Source organism: Ambystoma mexicanum, chromosome 2p (assembly GCF_040938575.1).
Source record: "Ambystoma mexicanum isolate Mex_15411 chromosome 2p, UKY_AmexF1_1, whole genome shotgun sequence".
In the NCBI taxonomy this organism is placed as follows: domain Eukaryota; kingdom Metazoa; phylum Chordata; class Amphibia; order Caudata; family Ambystomatidae; genus Ambystoma; species Ambystoma mexicanum.
Window position 1 is genome coordinate 903,449,702 of NC_090923.1, and position 25,421 is coordinate 903,475,122.

Below are 25,421 nucleotides of genomic sequence, written 5' to 3' on the forward strand. Positions count from 1 at the left end.
TAAAGCGCTATATACATTCAATAAAATACAAATACAAAATACAAATATGGGAGGATCAGGGAGGAGCCAGGAGGGGCAGCCAACCCCCTCTAACCCACATGGCTGTGCCCCTGTGTGAGGGTGTCACAAATCTCATAGTTGAAAGTAGAGGGCAAAGTCACATTTTCTGATGGGGAGGAGAGTCGGAGGGGTGGTGTCAGGTAGAATTTCCGTTTTGACTGAAATTCGCCCCACTTTGTGAGTCCCCAGCATTTTTGCTAGATTATTGGAGTTGTGGACTGATCCTCCTGAGTGAGTGGGAACCTTTTTCCACACTGACTTATTCTTTTACTCTAACCATTGGTACAATTTTTACCTCGTTTTAGTAGTTTTTAATGGAGTTATGCTTTCCTCCATCTTTTTGGGCATCTCCCTTTTATTATTGCAGCACACAGCAGTTTTGGTGCAGTGTTGCTGGAAGCTCCTTGAGCTTCCATTTTTATTTTACGTGTGTTAGCACATTTTAACAGGACAGTGTTGCTGGAAGCTCCTTGAGCTTCCCTTTTAATTTTACCTGTGTTAGCACATTTTAACAGGGCACAGGGACACTTTTTGTCTCACCTGTAATTTATTTTACGAGATCAGCACACCCCACCTTAAGTGGAGTGCTCAGGGGGAACAATGTCTCCCTTTTCTCGCTTTTCCAGTAACCTTAAGCTACTGTTACAAGTTCATCTGACAGGCTGGTGGCAGCGTACCTTTTTGCATGACTTTTTGTGGACTTTTGTCACAAGCTGCTTTTGCAGCTATGGTAAGGGACAAAGTGGCCACCATTTGCCTAAAATGGTGGCTGTACATTTTTAAGCCCTGTTCTTGATGACCTGTTCTTTCTTGAGCGTCTTCTACCTATCGGGTCAGGGAGGTCTTAATGGGTATTTTGTCTTTGGCGGTCTTCCCTTGGAAAGCCCCCCAAGACTCTCAAGAGTGCCTGAAAGGACAGGAAGTGGGGGTGGTGACCGAAACTCCCCTGGTCTTTGTCCTGCAGTGTGCCTGCCTGGAACCCCAGTTTGTGCTGGGAGGATGGCTGTCCCCATTGGACAGCAACCCCCCAATTTTGAATGAATGCATGTTTTATGATTGGTGAGCTCGGCTAATTGTCCTGTATGAAAGAAGAGAGTCCTGGAGCAGACACTCAGAGTCGACCACTGGGCTGAAGATACGAAGAGGAATTCATAGAAGGACGTCCCCAGCAACTTCCAAGCGACCGCCAATGCCATTGAGTGACTGCGGTTGACCCGACCCTGAATTCCGAGCGACAGGGAAGATCTCCTGAAGATGACTTCCTCCCCTGGACTGGTGGGCCTAACCAGCCTCAGGACCAGCTGTATTTTGCACTGTTCCTCGTAGAGCTGCAACCTCAGTGGTCTGCAAACTCCCAATACCCTGGGACCTGTGCCAGTTTGTAGTGCATCGTCCTGTGAAGTGCAGTTTTGGCTGAAACTTGGTGGGCATCCTACTGGGCCTGCAGTCACTCTTTCCTGCTCTTAGAAGTCCCCTCAGCCAAGTCAAGGACAGGGAACCGGAGAGAAGTCTGCTGGACGACAACCATTGCTGTTACAAACCCTGTGAAGGGCTCCAATGAGCAAGTACTGTGACTATCCTCTGCTTGCGGTCCTATTGCAAGAGTGCCACTATCTGATAACTCCACAGTTCCTTCTTCAGCCTCCAAAGCCAAGGAACCGAACCAGGGGTCTGCTGTCGCCTCAAATTGCAGACCGTCCTGCAGCATTGTGTTCTTCATTGAAAAGGTACTGTCTGCTCCTATGTACTTAACTGGGGCTTGCTGCATTGATCTTTTGCTCCTGGGGGCTGTATTTGATTAATCATTGGACCCCTGCAGGGCCTACCTTGAGCTACATTGGGGTGGACAATCCATTGTGCTCTACCTTGCCTTGGGACACCTGTCCTTGGGGCAAACCTGACTTTTACCAACCTGCAAACTTGATGGGTTTTCTACTGAACTGAACTTTGCTTGCTTGCCTTGCCTTCCTCAGCCCTTGGTCACTAGTCCCCCAGTGCCACCTGTGACTTTGTGAGACTCACCTAATATCAGCGTTGGACTTTCTAAGATAGGCTAAGCTAAAGTTATAAAAAAGTTATCAAAGTTCCTCTAAGTTTGCTTATATGTTTCAGGAGCCTTGGTTATGTGATTTGTTCCCTTTATTGCTATTCTTAGGTGTATAACTCTGTGCATATTGCAACTGTTCTCCTATTATATTATTGTGTGATAGTACTTACCTTACTTGAATGCTACAAGCCATAATGTATATAAATACATATATTTTTTATATAACTCCTAGTGTGTAAGAGTTTCTTTGAACTAAGTGTATAGTCTGATTTCGGTGTGCCTCACTACAGCCCTCCTAAACTAAGCCTGGCCGCTCACCCATTGCTACCAAACCTTTGGGCAGTTCAGGCTAAAACTAAGGGGTGTAACTCTGTTCATCCAAGATAGACTTTCTAAAGTCTTGTCACAGACAGACAGGACTTAGGCAAAAAAAAGAACAAAGGGGTGGTGAAGGGAGAAATTTTGAATTGGAACATAGAGGAGAGTTTTCAGGGGGTGAGCCCAGAGACTAGATGAGGTTAGACAGGTAGTCTGATTTGGATATAAAGGGTTGTGGTTAAATTCAATAGAACATTCTTTCAGGTGGTGGGGTACATGGGTTAGGAGGATTTGCACCAGTAGCATAGCTGAAGATGCATTGCAGCCCTAAGAAGACAGATCACAGGGGTAATTCATGGTTGAGAGCAGGGCTGGATTGACCAAGCAGCAAAAGGTTCATCTGCCCCAGAACTCTAATGCAGATGAATTTCACAACTTTTCTTTCCATTTTTTACTTGCAGTCATAATTTTGTTTGTGTGACATGGCTGTGAAGTTATCTGCCATTAAAAACATGTTAATTTCATTTAATATCCTGACAGAACTGTGAGCACTATACCTGCTGTCATGCTATGTAGCACGCAACTTTGCACCAATAGAATGGACATTTTTTCTTAATGTAACCTCATCGCTTTGTATCACAAAACAGAAAGTCAAATACAATTATGTAACATAAAATCTATTTAGATTTTGCCTGTGAACTGGGACAGTATTAAAAATCAAGAAGCACCCTTAAAGTCCTGCTTTTTAGTGCCATGCACCTTTCTCTGTCTTCATGCAAATTATCTGGCTACCGCCCGGTTAATACCTTTGCTGTCACATTCCTTAAAGTATTGTTGACGAAAAAGCCTTTCTCTGACACATGCAATCCATTTAGTTTGTGTAGCCTTGTAAGTAACTAAGGTTTAAAGGGGAAGTTTGCTCAAAAATGTTATTGTCACGATCGATCGGGCATGTATTTTTAAGCATACTGTAATCAATCGTAAAAAATGTTCCTATGCATCTTACCTTAGTTTTCCTCACTTTCACACATGCGACAACAACGGGCTGGGTGCGGCCATCTTGTGCAAATCTTATCTGTTGCTGCATTGCCCTAAGTTCAAGTGCGCTTGCGGCAAGAATACAGATCGCCCACCCCTGAAGCTGACATCAACAAACCAAACTATATGCTCCCCCTATTTTCATGACGTTCGTGGGCAGCGTAGCCAAACGTGCCCAGTCATCACCCACGCATAACATCACTTAACACAGAACCAGGAAGATAAACACACAAATCCTCTCAAAGCACGAAACTTTTCTTTCTTGCCCCAAATAGGATAGGAAATCATTATTTTTTACGGAAATATCAATAGTCTGCAATGTAACAAGTGTTTTTATTTATCAAAGAACGCTCACAAGAGAATATTAATTCCACAAAATGAATTATATTTTTTTGCCATACAGGTTATAGCTAGCGAATATCGCATGCTGCGAATTTTCTTTATAACTTCCTCATGATACGCCGTTTGTGATCAACGATCAGTTAATCCCAGTACTCCAATTCTTGTGTGTAATTATGTTACACTAGCAAAACTTTCTAATGACACACATGGGGTTCCTTTCATGAGAAGATATGAATTCTTTGCGCTTTGAAGCGCAACGCTTTCACTTCAGCACGTTGTTACATTGTGAACGCTGACAGGTTGGTACTTATTGATGGTACCGCCAAAGGGCCGATTGGTCCCTGCCGGTCGTCCCACATAAAGGTTATGGAATAAGCAACGTTTATGCTTATCCGCCAATGTTGATTGAAGAATCCATCCGATGGTAGCTGTAAACTATGGCATATGCAGAATTGTACAATATATCTGTGTAGATAACAGAATAAAAATATAACTTAGTAGCCGTTCTGTAATCGAATATAACAAGTTACCGTAGAATTCAGAACCGGATGAAACCTAATCATAAACATAAACCACACATAATGAACAAACACATGACAACATGGCAGAGTATTTGAGACCATGACGTGCTGGAAAGGTCATCTCCGTGAAGTAGGTATAGCAACCAATGGGATTCAGAATGAGATGCAGAAAATAAGGACAAAGATAGTAACGTTTTATGTTGAACCACAGACAGATGGCATTATAACGGAACTGGGAAGATTAGTGATCGAAAAAGTGAACCAAGTGCCCACGGACAATGTTCAGCCCCTGCCCCTCCCCAACCCCTACTTTATGGTGTACAAGGAAGCAATGGTGACAACACACAAGGATATTCCACGGGACAAAGCGGTTTAGATATCACTAGCCTGCATATTGTTGTTGCGGGTAATCGATGAATAATCAAACCTCTATTCACTCCTCTTTAAACTATACACAAATAACTATCATTACTAGACAGATAAACAAACAGCTAGTGATACACTCTGTTTTTTTATAGTGTGCTGTATTAAAATAATTCAACATAACATAACGTACTATGTCCATTATTTTGGTCAAATTGAACATTTGCACGTCGCTGAATTAGTTATTATACATACAGCACACATGCTGTTTATAATCGCAAAAATATTATGCATAGTTGAACTAACATAATGTCAGGAACTTCCATTCTCTCAGTGTCACGCTGAGTAACCGGTCAGAACAACAGATAGCAGAAATGGAAACTACATTTTCGTATTTCCACTTTCAATATAGTAAATGTTGTCATTTTTTAGGGTATTCGACACCTTGTGTCCTTCGAGCAGTTGCTGACTATCGCTCAAGGTCAAATTACAATACCAGCCTGTTTTCAGTGATTGAAGCCAAAGACGGGTAGGTTTCGATTTTGTGAAAGAATGCCACAAAATATTTTTAATAACAGACAAGACGCTGATGCATGCAAGTGGTTCAGAATACCAAGGACAGTTACAAACAGCTATGTAAAATACATTTTGCGACAGGAATCTAGGAAAATTCAAGAAAGGTATGTGTTGCTGCTACCTCTGTGGATATATCATCTCTGGAACAAAATTCAATTAAAACCCCACCTCTCCCTCGTCCAGCACTTTTTCATGGCACAAAGCGCAGAAACTGTTGGTCAGTGTGACTGTATTTATTCCTCCCTTCCCCCAGGCACCACCCCATGAGCTTTCCTGGTGCATTCCATAGTGATGTAGTAGTAGGCTTAGCATATTATCGTACTTATCACAATGTAACTTATGAGAGACCTGACCTTCACTTCATGCAGAGATGAGCCCAGCGGACCCACATGGAAATCGACAGACGATTGAGAAACCAACCAATTGTAGCCTGCCATCCCCTATGGAGCAGGATCATTTGTGTTTACTATAATTCATGCATGTCCGTTCATACTCCCTTGCGCACCAGAGGCAGCCCTCTCTAACTTCATCCGAGACAGGTGACATTGCATGTCCATAAAAAATACATTCTTGCTCCAACTAGGCCTTGTGCCAATTGGCCATGCTAGTGCATAGGGTAAGCAAGGAGGACCCTATGGATGTACAAGTGCTGTGGGAAGGTGTTAAGACGCATTTCTAAACTCTTAGCTGATGTGCTGAAGTTTACGAGGCCAACCTCAGTTTAGTGAAATAGGGGACCTTTCTGGACAAGCCAGACACATCTAGGTAGCTTGGCATGCGGTCAAGACTAAGACTCAGGAGGAGTGATAGTGATCGGAAGCCCACAATGAGCACACACAGCAATGAACCACAAATTACTATTAGACAAGTGTATATGAAAGATATCTATACTTGTATTGTTGACAGGACCAATAATACAAGTAAACTTTAGTTATGCGAAAAACAGATACCACACACACTACTCTACTATATACAATGTATACAATACGCTTCATAATGCGAAAAAAGAGGAAACCAGAGCTACAACCTGTAAAGTGAAGGGTAGCTTAACACGCTAGGAGCATTAGACAATTTTTCGGAGTTGTTCCCAAACTTTGTAGTCGAGTCCTGAGAATTGGGTAGCCTTGTGCGTGAAAGTGCACGACCGCGCCGGTGAAGCAAAAAGCGTTTCTTCTTTGAAAGGTTGTAGCAAGTCAGGAAGGGGCATGAGGCGATGAAGAATTGGTTCCCACTATTCTTTACTTTAATTTAATTATTTGTATAGTGCAACAATGGACCCATGGGCATGAGGGTGCTGACAAACAAAGAAGCAGACGGTCAGTAAAGAGAACTGATACTAAGAACGCAAAAGAAGAACTTTAAAGAAGAAGCCACGAACATAATTAGGCAAACAGCCATGGTTTCAATTTTTTTAATGGCTCAAGCTTGTTCTTGAACCTAAGATCGGACGGGAGGTCATTCCAAGCCGTGCAGGGAGCCACTTAGACAGCCCCCTTTTCTGTCTTCCTGGATCTGCCTCTAGGGATCACTAATAAATTATGATTGTTGGATCTGAGGGTTCTGTTGGAGGCCTTTTTTACAATAAACTCCTTCAGATAACATGGCATAATGCCCAGGGTGCACTTGAAAGTAATCACAAGGAGGCGAAAACGTATTCGCGCCTCCACTGGCAGCCAGTGAAAGGCTCTTCTAGCCTTGGTAACATGATCCCATCTGGACAAGCTCCGGACAACCCTCACGGCACCATTTTGTATAACCTGAAGTCTATTGACTTCTGCTTTACTAAGACCAGCCAAATGGCTACAGCAGTAATCTAATTTGGAACCCATGATGGCTCTAGCTAGAGTCTCAGCATTATCCTGCGTTATAAGATGACACAGGTGAGCAAAAAGCGGCCAAGACCAGGCTCCCTACATAAGCCTTCATGGTGAGACTCTGGTCGAAGGAAAACCCTAATGACTTGACTTTCTTGAGGGGGATAATCTTCATGTCGCATAAGTGGAAAACATCATAGGCTGAACCAGTTTGGACAAAGTTGACTGCGTGCCAAAAATCAGAAGTTCGGTCTTGGATCTATTAAGTTCCAAGCTGTTCCAGAACATCCCGTGATCGATAGTAGCATAAGCTTTATTCAAATTTCTTTGTCTTGAATGTGAGAGCCAGACAGGGGGATGACACACTGCATTTCGTCAACAAAGTTGGTAAACCAAATCACTACCTGTTCTAGCAATGCGAAAAAAGGGGCTATCAAAATATTATACAAGCGGGGGGAAATGCTCGCCCCCCTGTGGGACACCATATTCGATCGGTACTGCAGATTGCGAACAGACTCTACTTTCTCTATTATTGAGAAAGGATGCAACCCGATTCGAAGCTGAGGAGAAGTTTGCCACTTCCTCGAGCATGGAGACCAGTAAAGGATGGTCTACCAGGTTGAATGCTACTGTAAGATCCAGAAGCATAAGCATAGAAGAGAGTCCCTTATCAATTCTCTCAAGGAGCCTGGATTTTAATTCCAATAGCGCAGCCTCTGTGCTGTCGCCTACTATGAATCCGGATTGTTGGCAATTAAGAACAGGAAAATTGTTAAGATGTTGGCCAATTTACCTGTATGCTACCCGAGCCAGGATTTTCAGTAAAATGCAGTTTTGGTTATAGGCCTGTAGTTTAAGGGATGTCCCATGGGTAGACCTGTTTTTTTAAGTAATGGAGTCACCCACGATTGTTTTAGGTCTTCTGGCACAATCCCCTCCAGGAGTGAAGCTTTCACAAATTTGCAAATTGCAGCGAGCAGGGTCAGGGGGCAAGTTTTTATAATGACGGCTGAGCAGGGGTCTCCTTTGCAATTAGTGGTTTTAAGGTGAGCCACTACCTCTGCCAATTCCTCCAGGGCAATGGGTGAAAAGTTAAATTGTGAAATAGAAGAGCATCTTTTAAAGCATTCAGAGCTCGGCTCACTCGGATCTAACAATGCAGCATCTTTCTTGAGTGATATATTAGCCTTCATGCCCTTCAGTTTCTTTACCATAGCATCCTGAATGCTCTGACACCAGACTGTGTCCTTCACAACTAGAACGATATCAGCAAAGATGGTAGACTCCTGCTGTTTTAAGTTGATGTGCCCTTGGCAGCAGGTATGTTTTCAAAAGGTGAGAATAGCTAGGGAGCGAAGGCTAACCCAAAAAACATTGAATACCTTTATGGCATATCTGTACGTAAAAGGTATCGGTTGTGCCGGTCCGAAACCATCAAGTGATGCAAGCTTAATCGATGTAGCCAACAGAGCCATGGAACAGATTTTATATCTGCAAGGACATGCTTTTTTCACGTTTCAATTAATGTTAGGCAAGATGGTATTCAGTAGCCTGTGGGAGACTGCACCAGCCTTGTCCTCTTGGCAATAGTTAACCCAACCTTTGGTATAAGCATGTACTACACAGTTGGTAGAGTGACTGAGCAGCCAGGCTTATCTCAAGAGGAGTCAATGTGAGCTGTAGGGTTGTAACACAAAGTTTCACAGTGACAGTTATTCAAATAAACACTTACACTCAAGGATTCTTGATTAAATACTTATTAATTTATTTTACAGTCAGTTGTATAAGCCTTCTTTAGAATGGAGCAAATATATGTAACACAAAAATATACTTCAAAATACACACTGTGAGTTTCTTTAAATCAGTAGAAACCCATTTGGGATGGCACACAGACAATTCCTACACCCTGAGGTGACTTAAATAACGAGGACAATGTGGAAACTGATATATCACTGGCACATTTAGAGCAATACTGAGGTTAGTGTGAAAGGAGAAAGGAGAGGTAATAAAACAATGGTTAACAAATATTCTTAAGCAGGTAAGTATTTTTTGAACCCTCCAATGCAAAGTAAATTAACCCTTTACCAGCTACACAAGTTATCTAATGTGTGACTTTTGTTGAGGGATAGTTAAAGCACAGGTCAGAGGTAAGAAGAGCCTTTCAGGGAGCCAGGACAGCCAATGTTAGTTGAGCAAAAGTCTAAGTGAGCAGAAGCACTTCTTGCAGGTGATTAAAAAGTCTTGCACAATGTTTTAGAAGTCTTTGTAGAAAATGGAATCACTGGGTGGCTTGTGAGAGGCAAAGCTGCAAAGCTGCAAGCAACGCTGCAAAAGCAACTAAGACAAGTCTCAACTGAGAGCTAGCAAGGCTAGACAAAGTATGCCTTGGTTTACAGTACCTTAGGTCTGAAGAAATGGGTTCCAGATGGCTTCTGTTACATTTGTAGTATTGCAGATCCTGTTGTTCCTGGGCCTCAGTCGTGGGGACAAGAGGGAGGACGTCTGGGGACTCCTGCACTACGGTTTGAAGGTCAGCGGCAGCAATGGGAAAACTTCAGATCAGCGGCACTTCGCGGTTTCAGCTTCTCACGAATAGCACCACCGCGGTTCTCTGATACCTTATGGACTTTCTTTGCATCTAGGGTCCAGCACTCTGTTGAGGTGGCTCAGGCTTGGTCAGTCCTACTTCATGGAAGTCCGGAGGATCTTCCTAGAGCTCAGGTACAACTTAAAAACGAGACACTCGATTCTCGTGTTCCTCTCCCTGGCAATCGGTTCCTACAGCAGCAATGGAAGTACAGCCAGCTCCAAGAGGATGTCCAGACGAGTTTGCTTTGGGGTTGGTTGGTCCCACCAACCCAAGGGAAGAAGTCGTCCTTTGCAGGGCTTCTCTAGTCGAGGCGAAATTGGAGCTTTAGCACTGCAGCAGGGCTTCACTGGGTAAACCAACGGTCCAGGAGTTGCATCAGGCGTCTCTTCCAAGTTCTTCTTTGGATTCCTTCATCCAGTGGTCGACGCCTTACAAGCAAAAGACCTCACCTTTATACAGGTTTCTCCCATTCATTTGCAGCCTAGCTGTTACTCACACAGCAGGGTGGCTGTCCTCCAAGGACATCCAGACGGCCAATCACCTTTGGGTTCATTTCTGTAACCAAGGAGATTAAGCACAGGGAGTTTTCGGGAACCTCCCTTGCTTCCTGCCCTGCCAGACATGCTGGAGCCAGAGGCGGGCTTCAGCAGTAAAACACGCCAAAAACAAAACGAACAAAGGGAGTCAATCTCAAGAAGGACCTTTCCAACAAAGGGGCCATTTTGACAAAATGGGCACCCATTGGTGCTTTACTGCAGCTGCAATTGCAGCCCACAGTAGAAATACACAATGGTAGATAAAGGTAAACCACTGCCACCAGCCATTAATTGTAGAAAGGGTAACATAAAAATGTTACATGAGAAACTAGACAAAGGGGATACTAAGTAACTCCTCCAGCACCCTATTGTAAGATAGTGTGTGCTGGGTCTGGAAAGTTACAATGTAAGTAAAGTCAATTTCACTTCACTGCTCTTGGAAACAGTAGGTTAACCAAGAGAAGGCATTTAAACCTTTGGGAAATCTAAATGACTTCCCTGTGTCACTCCACTGAAGGTGCTGTGTGATAAATGTAAAAAGATGATGCCTATGGAGTTTGTCAGACTCCAAAACCAAAAAAAACACAGTGTTCAAATGAAAGAAAAATACATGAGAGAGTGGGGAATAGGGTCTCACTCTCTCCAGGATAAAAATTAAAAGTCCTAAAGTCCAGCAAAAGTGCTAGTGGTCTCTACGGTAGAATGGAATTAGCACATTTCTGAGAATTCTCCCTAACAATTACCCTTTCATCAAACGTATTGTCGACAGAACGCACCTCAACCTCGTACATATATAAAACATATACCTTATTGTAACGGCTTATTGCGTCTGCTACACACAGGCTGTTAGGACAGTTTTTCTAAAGTCCAGGACTAAGTAAAAACATTCAACTGAGTCGGTCTAATACTCCAATCTTAGTATAATGCTGTACCACCTGAGTTCAGGTTAGCGTAGACGGAACAGCTAGGATTGTCTTAGGAGGAGAGAGGGCTGTAGAATCAGTACAAATGAAATTGAAACGGTCCAAAGAAACACAAAAACACTATGTATTGCAAAAATAAATGGTCTATTTAAATAATAGTAGGCACGGATACATATAACCACATTAAAAAAACACAACACTCTGCTTGAAGGTACACAGACCAAAGCATATGACGTATTTGGAACACCAAACAGGAGTTCTTGGGACGTCAAAACCAATAGTTACTTTTAGATTAACAACAACTTGGCCGAACTCTTTAAAATCTGCAAGGAGCTGGCCAATAATGCTGCAGTATCTACCTCTCCTGTCCCCTGCAATGCACGGCACTGTCTTCTCATTTCATCTTTAAAACCCAGGACATTCTGTACACCCTCTCGTCCTCTTCTCCTTCTCCCTGTACTCTCTCCTCTACCATGCCATCCTGCTCAACCGTCTCTGTGATAACCTGTGTATGAACGATCAGGCCCTGGCGTGGCTGATCTCTTTCCTCTCCAGCCGACCCTCCCATGTCCAACTTGGATCCTTCCTTTCCTCTTTCTCACTCTCTACCTGTGATGTTCGCCAGGGGTGTAACCTTTCTCCCTGGCTGTTCAACCAATACCTGGCACCTCCAGCACATTGCATTGACACTCCAACTTTCAGTGCTACGCGGATGACACGCAACTCGTTTTCCAGCTCCCCTCAGCCACCTCTTCTCCCTCTCTCATCTCCGACTGTCTATCTGCAATCCAGGAGTGGTGCTCTGCCAACGATCTCTGCCTTAATGCCAGTCAGACGGAGATCCTCCCCATCGGCACACCTGCACCTTACTTCCATGTCCCTCTCTGTTCACCTCTGTTGGCATTCTTTCTGCTCCCACCTGTGAGGCTAAGAAGCTTGGGGTCATCTTCGACTCTACACTCTTCTTTTCTCCTCACATCTCTGACAAATCTACAAAGTCAAACTACCAACTGCACCTCCTCTGAGGAATTCTTCCTTTCCTCTCCTTCCCCAGAAGCTCACTGTCTCTAGAGCTCTGGTTCTCTCTTGGCTGGACTACTGCAACAGCCTCTTTATAAATCTGCCTGCTTCTACTCTCTAACCTCTGCAACTCATCCAGAACAGGACTGCAAGACTTGTCATTAGCCTCAAGCACAGAGATTGTATCTCTCCAGCCATGGAATCTCTTCATTGGCTCAAGTTCAAGACCCTCTGCATTGCCCACAACGTCTTCTGGGGCAGGGGTCCTTTCTTCCTCCAATTTTCTCTTCAGAAATATCTTCATACTTGAGATCTTTGCTGACCCTGTAATATTCAATTACATTTGCTTTTCAGTTCACAGACTAAGGGAAGCAATAACTTGAACTTATTTTTTGATAACAACTAATTCACATGTGATCGAAATAACCTTATATATACTTTCAAGAATAGCAGGTAAACTAACCTTTTATATACTTTGCAGAAAGGTGAGAGCATGATTTCTTGTGATGTGAGGACAGTTTGAATCCTCTAGTGAAGTCTAGGTGGGGCTTTCACATAATTGGAAGTGTTCAGCAAATTACTCCCAACTGCCAATAATGGTAAGTTTGTCCATGCAACAGAAATGTTACATTTATTTAAAATGAGAAAGGGGATACTCAGTATCACCCCAGCGCTCCACTTAAGGTTGGGGATGCTGGTCTCACTTAATAAAATGTAAAAGGGATCCAAAGATACTTTCTACCCTTCGGGAACTGTAGTTCTGTCAATTTAGCCACAGAAAGTTAAAGGTTGAGCACCTAGGGCAACCTAGCAACAACAGGCACGTATTACCAAAAGGTTTTCAAAGAGGATACATTTGAAAAGACAAGATGGACACTATGGAAGCTATGGAGAGCAGAAAAAATCACACTCATAAAAAGACTAAAATATTCTGTGAGTGTGTAAAAAAGTTCCCACTCACAGAGTTATAAGAAACAATAATCCACCAGTACAGCTAAAGGTTCTGGGGTTGACACAGGTCAGGAAGATTTATAATTACTATGAAAATCATACCTAACATAGGCCATCAGCGCAAGTGCCATGGATTGCATGTGTGCATGGTGTTTGGGTCTAGCAAAGGGCTTGACAGACACCAAGCCTCAGTGTACCTTTCACAGATGGTAAATACCCATTTGCATATCAGTCTCTCTCCCACCCAAATGGGCAGTGCAGCACTGATGAGCTAGGGCAATTCTCTTTTGAAAAATAGTACCAATAGCAACCACAGACATGTATCTTCTCGACAGAGGATAAGTGATATAAATGAAGGCACGGTAAAAGATATACATTAATACATCATAAACCCGATTATATTGGCTTAAATAAATACTTTGTTATGCATTATCTAGCATTGAAATTGCAAGTATAATAGCATTTGATTGTTTCTGTACAATGTCCAAAGATTGTGGAACATATATTAAATGTTATTGTGAGCAGATTTTGAAGACAGCTACAAATTATTTAAATCTGGAAGTCAACCTTTCAACAAGTACCGATTTTGGAGGACAAGGCTCCTTTGCAATGTTTTGTGGCATTGTATGTGTCCTAGGAACAAAATCAGGATCCATTCCATGAGTATGCATAGCCAACACAGTCAATGTCAGATGTTTCACAAATTCAAATTCCATTCCCTGGTATATTGGCTTGGCCACCCATTGTTTGCCTCATTTTGTAAAGGCCATGACGTCAAGCATCCCGAATGTTCCTGTAGTTTTTGCTTCTTCCCTCCCAACGTTCTCGTTGTGCGCAAGTACAGCTAGTCTTGTTCTGGCCTCCATACTGTCTATGCTGAAATGCAACCTTTTGGGCCTATACTTTAGGCACATATTATGGAATACATCCAAATCTCCAGTATGACAGAATTGTGTGAGTCCCTTCAGGTCTCTTGAAAGCGTTTAATGGTGTCCAGACATTTGGTCGACCTAAAACTGGTCGAATGACATTTGGTCGACGCAATTTGGTCGAAAACCAAATGGTCGAATTTTTTTTAATTATATATTTATTTTTCGGGTTTTCGTTTTTTACAAAAACGGGTGTTTAGAAAAAAAAGGGGGTTGGGGGGACCCCCCCCCCCCCAAAAAAAGGGGTGAAAATAAAAAATTCGACCATTTGGTTTTCGACCAAATTGGTTCGACCATTTGTCTGGTCGACCAATTATTTTCGACCAAATGTCTGGTAACCCGTTTAATCGTACACAATCTTCTCAAGTGCTTTGTGTGGAGGGGAACATGGCACCAACGACTTCTTCTTGTGTTCCTGCTCCTTGGATAAAGGTCCATGTGCACATTCATGGAAACGTTGGTTTTCTGTCCATGAGTGTACGTTGGAGCAATGTTGCATCAATGAATGCCATTTTTCCAGTAGAATTTCTAAAGAGCCATCACAAGTTTTGGAGCTCCACCAAAGATGGTTGTTGATAGACTGGCACCACTTTATAATATTTCTAGCATCTTTTTTTTAGCAGCAGCTGTACATTTTTTGTTGACTGATTTTACAACGTGCCACACATCAAATTGATGGCAAATGTAAGGAAACTGCTCTCACATGCCTTGGCTATTAAAACAAACGTGCCTGTCAGTGGCTATCAGGTCTATTTGCATTCCCATCGGTTCCAGATGTTCAACGGATTTAATGAAGCCATGTTTCTCCATGCCACAGAGGATGTACATTCAGACACCTGCACGATCACCAAACTCACAATTTTGTTACTTTCCATGTCTTGAAAGTGGTATGAGCAGTACTTAGTGGAAAATCCTGGACTGTCACACGGTCTGTCGCCAGCTAGTCTGAAACGTTTGCCAGAGAATGTGGTTTTGTCACTGGTGAGTGTCTGTGCTTCAATCAGTTTGGTCTGCATAAAGAAGGATATGTCAAACAACACATTTCGAAAACATTATGCGACTTTTGAAGAGCACTAAGGAAGTTTTTACTAAGGGTCACATTTCACTGATTTATTAGAGGCTCCCGAAAGCGGGGATAGATGAAGTATATTAAGGTGAAACATTTGAAAATTCTGTTGAATCTGGTAACTAGGGAAATTTCGGTAATACAAATGTGATGTAAATAAAAAAGCTTTAAACCGTTCTATATACCACTAAAATTGGACATAATATGTCTCCAAGAGACATGGCTGACGTCGGAAGTAACCTGCAAGGACTTCATTACACATACAAAGCCAGCAATCCAATCACAACCGGGCAGGCCAGCTTCAGGAATGCTAATACTAACCAAACTCGATTGCAACTCGTCAATACTATCTAAGACGAATCTTCAACCTCTGGGCCCAATACGTCATTTTAATAATGAAACAAACAGAGACGAACCGACCGGCTACTTCACCGAAACACTTGGGAATCTTTATTATTTACTGGAATCCCACTGCTATGGACGACAACCAGTTCATAGACTCAATATGCGACGAAATTGACACCCTGTCAAGAAAGCATACAAACATCGAACTTATAATTGCAGGAGACTTTAATATCCACGTATTCAATGTAAATGGAACATCAAAAGACCCAACCGATCTAGCTCCAAGAGCAAAGAAATGGATAAAAGAAATAGCGATTCACCAACTAACACTGACAGGGAAACCGTTAGATGACCAAGAACAATTGCTACCAACATGGGCACGCACCAACTCAAGAGCCATTATAGACTACATCTTTACTTTAGAGGGAATATCCCAATTGTTGATAACTGCAACCAATTACCCGCAAGAAAACAGCGATCATCATCTAATAGCAATTACTTGGACAAACGCATGCGGTCGCCCGCAGCGACTGAATCTACCTAAACTAGAACTAACCAACAGCACAAAATTACTTTGTATAAAACTACATCAGATGGATGCACTCTTAGACAAGTTTGAATCCACAGAGAAATCTGATAATGACAAACTAAACTATGAATGGATATTACAAAAATACCAACAAAAAACACAAAAAAGGGAAAACCATACAAACTCCACAAACATCATTTTAATCACAAGATTAATCAGATGAAAAAAACGTTACGAAAATGTGAAATTAAACAAGAAAAAAAAATACAAGAACTGGATCAAACAAACAAAAGCACTACTATATAAATCAGATGCGGAAGCAATTCTGGCAGCCCTAAATCAAAAAAACAAAAGACAACTATGGGTGCTTCTGAACAAAGATAAAAAATCGTCAGCCTTGATGACCCAAGATGTCGAAGAACAGGATTGGATATAGTATTTCACAAACATGTACAAGGAAAGGACTGACTGTCCAATACCAGACACATCAAACTTAACCAAAACATGGGACCTTAAATGTGGCATAGACGACATTGAAAAGACAATCAAGGCCTTAAAATCATCAAGAGCTCCTGGACCGATGGTCTTTCGAATAGTGACCTAAAACTCGCCCCAGATGACTGGGCTGCATTATTTGCACAGTTGCTCACATTGATCGAGCACACACAACAAATTCCAAACAGCTGGAAAACTGCAATGACCATCCCTATCTTCAAATTAGGTGACCGGAAAAAGCCGGAAAACTACGGACCCATAGCATTATTAGATCTTCTGGGTAAGCTGTTTGCGTCCTTCCTCCAGAAAAAACAGACTCAATGGGCAACTGATAACGACAGACTGGTGAAACGACAAATCGGATTTGTCCGTAATGTAGGAACTAACATCAACCTACTAATCTTAAATTTGATCAAGAAAGAAGCCCGAATAAAAAAAACAACAGGTATATGCAGCCTTTATAGACCTCAAATTAGCTTTTGATTCCGTAAACCAGTAAAAATTATGGAGAAAACTAACAGCATGGAATTGCCCCAAAGCAATCCTGAACCCGATTAAACAGCTCTACACGAACACCACAATTCAAGTCAGATTAACGAAGGATGGAAGGGTAACTACCCCAATATACACTTGGAACGGTCTAAAACAAGGATGCCCTCTGGCAGCAATCTTATACAGCAAAACAAAAGAGGTGATGGCTGGAAGGTTTAGAATGAATCTTAACCTCTGGCATTGCTCTGGGCAACCCTCCAGACCATCATTCTTCGCCCGCCAAGCAATTACAGAAGGGGAAAAACCATATGCAAATCAGGCTTGGCCCCACCCCCAAAGGGGTAGTCCAGCCCGAACTGCTAGGTCACATCCCTTCTGCACGAGACCACAAGCATCCCCAGACATGTTTCAGCCTTGTTGGGCGTCATCAGTGAGGAGTAGCTTGGGTCTCTAGGCCCAGCAGGCACAGGACCCACATCTGGGCATACCCGTCCCACTCAGGGTGACAACAGCGAAACAAAAGAGGTGATGGCTGGCAGGTTTAGAATGAATCTTAACCTCTGGCATTGCTCTGGGCAACCCTGCAGACCATCGTTCTTCGCCTGCCAAGCCATTACAGAAGGGGAAAAACCATATGCAAATCAGGCTTGGCCCCACCCCCAAAGGGGTAGTCCAGCCCGAACTGCTAGGTCACATCCCTTCTGCGCGAGACCACAAGTATCCCCAGACATGTTTCAGCCTTGCTGGGCGTCATCAGTGAGAAGTAGCTTGGGTCTGTAGGCCCAGCAGGCACGGGACCCACGTCAGGGCATACCCGTCCCACTCGGGGTGACAACAGCAAAACAAAAGAGGTGATGGCTAGCAGGTTTAGAATGAATCTTAACCTCTGGCATTGCTCTGGGCAACCCTCCAGACCATCGTTCTTCGCCTGCCAAGCCATTACAGAAGGGGAAAAACCATATGCAAATCAGGCTTGGCCCCACCCCCAAAGGGGTAGTCCAGCCCGAACTGCTAGGTCACATCCCTTCTGCACGAGACCACAAGCATCCCCAGACATGTTTCAGCCTTGTTGGGCGTCATCAGTGAGGAGTAGCTTGGGTCTCTAGGCCCAGCAGGCACGGGACCCACGTCTGGGCATACCCGTCCCACTCGGGGTGACAACAGCAAAACAAAAGAGGTGATGGCTGGAAGGTTTAGAATGAATCGTAACCTCTGGCATTGCTCTGGGCAACCCTCCAGACCATCGTTCTTCGCCTGCCAAGCCATTACAGAAGGGGAAAAACCATATGCAAATCAGGCTTGGCCCCACCCCCAAAGAGGTAGTGCAGCCCGAACTGCTAGGTCACACCCCTTCTGCACGAGGCCACAAGCATCCCCAGACATGTTTCAGCCTTGTTGGGCATCATGAGTGAGGAGTAGCCTGGGTCTCTAGGCCCAGCAGGCACGGAACCCACGTCTGGGCATACCCGTCCCACTCGGGGTGACAACAGCAAAACAAAAGAGGTGATGGCTGGAAGGTTTAGAATGAATCTTAACCTCTGGCATTGCTCTGGGCAACCCTCCAGACCATCATTCTTCGCCTGCCAAGCCATTACAGAAGGGGAAAAACCATATGCAAATCAGGCTTGGCCCCACCCCCAAAGAGGTAGTGCAGCCCGAACTGCTAGGTCACATCCCTTCTGCACGAGACCACAAGCATCCCCAGACATGTTTCAGCCTTGTTGGGCGTCATCAGTGAGGAGTAGCCTGGGTCTCTAGGCCCAGCAGGCACGGGAAACTGTTGCATCAGTTTCTGAATCTGTGTTGACCATTGGGAAAGAGCAGTCACGTTCATTGCGCTCTTTTTCTACCGAAGAATCTCTATTGCGGGTATTTTTTTCAGCTGTTATTATTTTCCTGTGCAGATCTATTTGTTTCCACACGATTATAGAATCGAGTGATTGTAGCGCCAATTCATATTGAATTCTCGGCATGGGAGCGTTTGATGGTAGAGTTAGTGTTTTCCTCCAGAAAATCACTCTGTACAAGTGCCATTTCATGTGATGTTGATTGATTAACGTTTCTCTGGTGTAGGTCAGGATTGGGACTACTTTTTGTTTGAATAAAGCAACAGCAGGTTTCAATGACAATTTCCCAAATTTGGTATGAAAGAAACAGCCTTGGCGTGCGAGAGATTGAGCTTTTGATTCTAGATGATCTTTCCATTCTTGTTCGTTGAGAGATGGGTTAATCATTGCACCTAGATATTTGATGTGTTTAACAGTTTTGATCGGTTCGCCTCTCAGTGTGGCCACTGGTGTTTTTTGTTTCCCGTGACTGCTGGGCCTAGAGACCCAAGCTACTCCTCACTGATGACGCCCAACAAGGCTGAAATTAAACTTCTTAACATTCTTCAAAAGGTATTTAAAGTGGGATCATAAAGTAATTAACAATTCATAGAGAATTTCTGGCATCTACATGTTTTTGTATCAATTGCTTACACAAGCCATTTGCTGCAGGAAAATCACCCACCTAAAAAAAGGTCTTGCCAGTCGTCATTTGTGTGTATTTAAATTAAAACATAATTTATTTGTTGTTCTTGCCTGCACATTTGATTAAATATGACAAATACGCTACCCTAAATTCAGACATTTTATCATGAGAGCCAGAGATAGTAATCAGCAGCTCAGTCCATTAAAGTGTACTCTGTTGCATGGTGGCTGGGCACTGCTTGAATATGTTGAGCCCTTTAGCAACGCAAAATGCCCACGATGGGCTTGCTCCCAGCTTGGCACTCAGCTGGTCGGAACAGATAAGGAAGGGAAGGGGCAGAGGGGAGAGCAGCTTCAGTCCAACACTGCTTTTAAAACGTATGGGATGCCTTCCCAAATGCTTTGCAAGCTCAGAATATATGTTTTGTGTGTACATTAGTACATGCCACTATGCCCTCAATCCTGTATTGGTAAACAAAAAAAAAAATCTGTTGGATTCTGTATTGCTAAAAATATTAGCAAGGATGAGGATAGCAAAAAAAGAGCAATCAACATCAGAGGTCAATGTAGCAGCTAAAGATCTGAAAACAGAGTACAAAGCTTGGGTACGAGTTCATCGAAACAAACTCTATCAGATGGACGCAGAAGACATTACAAAGGCGCTAATAACAAACAACTCCAGAGACTTCTGGTCCCTACTGAGAGCCACAGAAAACCCACTGGAAAACTCATTACCAAACAACATTAATCAGATCACCTGGGAAAATCACTTTGCCATAGTGTTCAAATCCGTTACGACTGAAAACACGGGATTTCCAGCACACCATCTTGGAGTAGATTAACCTTGAAACAAAGAAGACATCTTGGAGGTCATCAAAAAGTTGAAAAACTCAAGCGCACCTGGACCTGACGGGATCACCAATTTTGAACTTAAGGCGACCCTAAAGAATGGGCTGACTTGCTAAGTGTAATCTTACGACGCTGTGCAGACATGAGATCACTGCCCTCATCATGGACCACAGCAACGATAATTCCAATCTACAAAAAAGGAGACATAAAGGATCCCTTAAACTTCTGGCCGATAGCTTTAATTGACGCTATAGGAAAAGTCTACGGATCCTTACTCTTAAAGAAGTTTCAAACCTGGGCCGCCTCTGCTAACCACCTGCAATCAGGCTTCAATAAAAACGCAGCGACAGCTGGAAACATCTTGATATTCAGCATCTTGAAAAGCAAAGCCTTACAATTTGGTGAACGTCTTTTTGTCGTGTTTGTAGACTTCATGCAAGCGTTCGACCGCATCAAAAGACACCGCCTTTGGAAGAAATTAAAAGACTGGAACAGTCCAGAAGACATTTTAGCTCCTATTCACACCCTTCATCATAACACCTCGGTGAGGCTGCGCCTAAGTCGTGAAGGAGACTTATCGGCTGAAATTCTAATCACACAGGGAGTTAAACAGGGATGCCCACTGGCATCAGCTCTATTGCTAGCCTACATAGCAGACCTCCAAGAAACTATAAACACGACGCGCGCCTTCCCACCAAAAATTGGAAAAACAGTGATCGGTCGACTTCTTCCAGACACCAATAGGATTGCAACGGCAACTCAATGGACTTCTACATTACACAAGTGAAAACTTCCTCGAAATTAACTAAGAAAAAACTAAAGTCTTGATCCTGCAAAAAAAGAAAAAGAAAAGTGAAGACTCAAGATGGCTCCTTGGACATTCAAAAATAGAGATTGTCCAAAACTTCAAGTATCTAGGAGTACAACTCGACAGCTCGAAAAATGAAATTTCCATGCAAGAAGTACTTCACGAAAAGATTTAAAAAACTAGCTGCCCAGGCAAAGGCAATAGGTAGAAAATTCAGGAAGTTCTCGCTAACACCGATAATCAACTTCTACAAAATGAAGGTGGTGCCTGCTGTAACATATGGCACTGAGGCCATGCCAACTATCCCAAAGAACATCTGGCCTAAAATAGAAGCCTCGTTCTGGAGATCCACCTCAGGAGTTGCAATAAGACGGGAGCTGAGTCTTCAGTCCATGTAGTGCATGGTGAGTTGTAATGCTTTAATGCTGTATAGGAAGTGCAGAATGGCCGACAGCAATGAAAATCTTCAAAATGATCAAACGTGAGATGGATCAGGCAAATCTGAGATGTTAACTAACTGGCAAAAGGGAAAATACACTTCTAAACATCCAGTTGCCGTTTTTGTCATGACATTTCGCCTCCACCTCAAGAAACAATGCGTCACCTCTTGATGGTCTGTTCCAAGACTCGCGCAATAAAACAGCGCTACATATCTCATGTGCAAGAACAGACACAAAGAGGAAGAAACGTGGTGGTGCAGGCTCATAGGAGGCGACAGAATTAGCTGGCAAATCACCACAGCAGAAATGCTGGAACATATTGTGAATAATCTGCTGAATGAAAACCAGTTACTTGCCGGAAACGCTGTTGCAACAACATATAAACAATAAGCCTAAACGAACCTATCAAAGCAAGTCAACTTAGACAAATATGAATGGACACCACTATTGTAAAACTCTTATTTTTGATTAAACAATAAAAAAAATATTAAAATGATAAATACATTCAAGAGTACATCTACATCACATGCATCGACTCAGATGTTGCATGTATAATAAATATTAAATAATTAACAATAAATAATGAACACATTCACTAGAATCCCATGATAAATTGCTGCATCTCGGGATGAAAAGTGTATGCCTCGGCACTGAGTATGCCGTCAGTTATGACAGAGTGGTGGGACAGGAGGGTCTCGGGAGAAGGGCAGCTTCAACTGATCAACGGCTCTGAGGATTGTGTTGCTGTGTGAATCATCAAGAAGTGTAGATCATTTCGGTGTACAATATGGGATGCCTTCTCAAATGACTATACAAGCCCAAGATGCGTGTATGTTGTGTGTAGTGCATACCAATGTTCCCCATGTTTTCTGGGACTTGTAATTCTCTAATGTATCTCATAAAAATAAGTAATCATACATACATTAATAATATATGCAGTTCTGTAAAACCCCCTGATTAAATCAAAATAAAGCAACAACTTAAATATTGAATGCATTTCACAGTATCCTGTCCTTAGTGCCTGCATCCCAAAAAATAGTATTCATAACTAGTATTCATAACACCACATCCAATAAAATGCAGGAGATGAATGAAAACAAATAAATAACATAGATGTTACATGTACAGGTAATTGAAAACATTAAAAAAACATTGGTAGAGCAGATTGAAGCCTGGGACCCAGTTGATTTTGGGAGCAGCAGCAAATGAGACATATGTTTCAAATCTATCATAGGTACACCAGTTAGAAGCTCCACACTACAGCCACACGTTACAAAGAACAATGGAGGCCCAAATGCCTATGTGCTTGAAAGAAGGCCTACGTCGCTCTCTCCGTGGAAAGTACGATGGTGTTGTGATGCCAATTACATTTGATGGGGAAGAAACTGTAAGCCTAGATACTCATCAAGCACTCAGTCAGGTGTGAACGGGTGGGGGATGGGAAGGGAGCAAGGGCAGGGCAGCGTCTGTGTGTTTGTCATCTTATCACGGGAGACTCAAAAATGAGCTCCTGTGGAACTCATTTTGTTAAAAAAAACATAATTGCCCGGAAGGGACCACTTGGTCCTCCCTGGTCAATTGTCGTCAATTGCAGAATGCAAGGTAGAAGTTTATAGAGCTGGCAGAAGTCTCTTTACACCTCTTCTTTTACACTCTGCAGTGCAAATAATTGTAAAAGTCGCCTGACATGCGCACCTGAAAGGCAGCGTTTACAATGATTTCCAATGGAATCGCAGGCGGGTTACATTGGAAATCATTGTAAATGCCACCTGCCGTACGCACATGGCAGGCAGCATTTACTCTATTTGCACTGCAGAGTGCAAAAGAGAGGTGTAAAGAGATTCCCGCCATCTCTTTATACTTCTCCTTTGCACCCTGCAGTACAAAATAAGAAAACTGGCCAGAGGTGACCTGTTTGAATGGGTCACTGATTATAGGCTAAATGTGCAGGCAGGAGGTTAGGGGTGAGAATAGTCCAATGCAGTAACACTAATTACGTATCTATTTATATACCTGCACTTTTCCCAGGTATGGGGCTCGGAGAGAGAGGAGGAACCAATGGAAATGTATGAATGGAGTTACAGGAGTAGTCCTCCAATCAGGGTGTACCTTACACTGCCATGTGAGGTCAGACAAAATCCTGATTGCTTTACTGGAAGGCAACAACAAAACAAACTGCACTACATCGTTACAGGAACCTGAATGCAACAACTACATAGGAGTACTTTGAACAGGTTGGCTTTGCCAACATTCGACCAAAAATGAAAATGTATATATAAAAAGTCCCAATTGTGTGTAGATCACTTTCTAGAGAACTGTGGTAGGGTTGTAGGCATATCCACAGGAGCCCCCATGTATTTGATGTTTTTATGACTTTTTTTCTGAAAAAGAAGAATCTACATTCGGTGGTCTGACTTATCACATATACTATAGGATAGATTTCATTCTTGCCCCAGAGGCAATTCTTTCATTAGGGTTCAGAACCAGATATAGAACCCATCATCTTCACCATAGCAACAGATATCAAATGTATCCACACGGAGGTTGCACTGGCTAATGATTGAGGTCCACCTCACAGATGGAAGAGGAATAATGTTTTTGTTTTTTTGTTTTGTATTTAATTGTATATCAATTTTTTACAAAATCATTCTCTTGCTTGCAAGTTTGAAGCAAAAGTAGAAGCTCTCTCTAACTTGTTTGTGTCGTCAGATACACTTTTCATGTGTGCTTTTTTCTTCTTTAAAATCATCAATTTTCTATTCGTTCCCAATTGAGTTTTCTTCCAACTCCAAGCTTTCAAGGAACTTGGCTGTTGCCAGGGTCAAGGTCGTGGAATCTCCACTCATTAGCTTATTCCACCAATCTTCTTCACTTATGGTCACATTTTTGAGTCCATGTGGTTGCAGGTAAGTTGTTCTGAGTTTATCTGTGCCAGGACAGTGAAGGAGTAGATGACGCACTGTTTCGCTCTCCAAACTATTACAGTAGCGACAGTTATCTTTCGACTGCTTTCTGAGGAATAGGATTTCTTTCGTCTTCAAGACATTCAAGCAAGCTCTTAGGAAAGTTGTTCGTAGTCGTTCGTCTGGAAATTTTGTTAGGTAATTTCTTATAAGAGGAATAATGCTGTGCTGACAAATGGGGAAGAATTTGGAACAGCTGACAATGACTGGCTCATATATTTCCCTCTAAGACAGCAAGCATGTGTGACATAGCATTTACTCTGGGGTTCACCCTAAACAACAACGTGAGACATCCTCATTTGTTGTTGGCTCAAAAGAAGAAAAGGGTGACAGCAACTTTCTTCTATGAAGACCTTCACCACTTGAATGATGCTTTAGAAAGGGTAACAACAAGATGGACAAAGAGAAAGACTCATGTATCCTCGCATGCGACTCACCCTCGCTTTAGTTTAGCAAGTAATGAATTCACATAGGCCCCAGATTTCATAAATATGGCGACAGAACTCTATTCCAACTATCAAGTCATATTTCCCCAGAGAGGCCTGGGGATGGATGCCCACGTGGTTAATCCTTCTGTAGAAAGTGTGCATAGTGAATGGGCCAAAATGTATCCTCACCTCTTCATCCCGTGTAAGGAATTAAGCACTTATTTACTGGTGCCAGTCTCAGGATCTCAAGTTCTCAAGTTGATCTCAAGTCGATCCCTGGTTTCTAACCAGAGCCCACAAAATGAGAATGCACTCAGACTGGAAACCTCCCAATATAACCTGTCCAGTGATGGGACAAGAACAAATTGGTATACAGCGTTTATAGCGAATCCTTTATATCGAAATACACATATATCATATATTTTATCTTGAAAACCTTTATAGTGAATGTATTTAGGGTGGGGTAAAAGGTTACATTTTGGGGGAAATGGTTGGGATGGGTTTTTA

The 25,421-nt window shown here is 42.8% G+C and overlaps 1 protein-coding gene across 3 annotated transcripts in view; it reads right to left on the reverse strand.

Moving 5' to 3' along the window:
- Window positions 1–25,421, reverse strand: part of LOC138566889 (galectin-4-like) — a 341,874-nt gene that overhangs the window by 133,371 nt on the left and 183,082 nt on the right. The window lies entirely within an intron of this gene.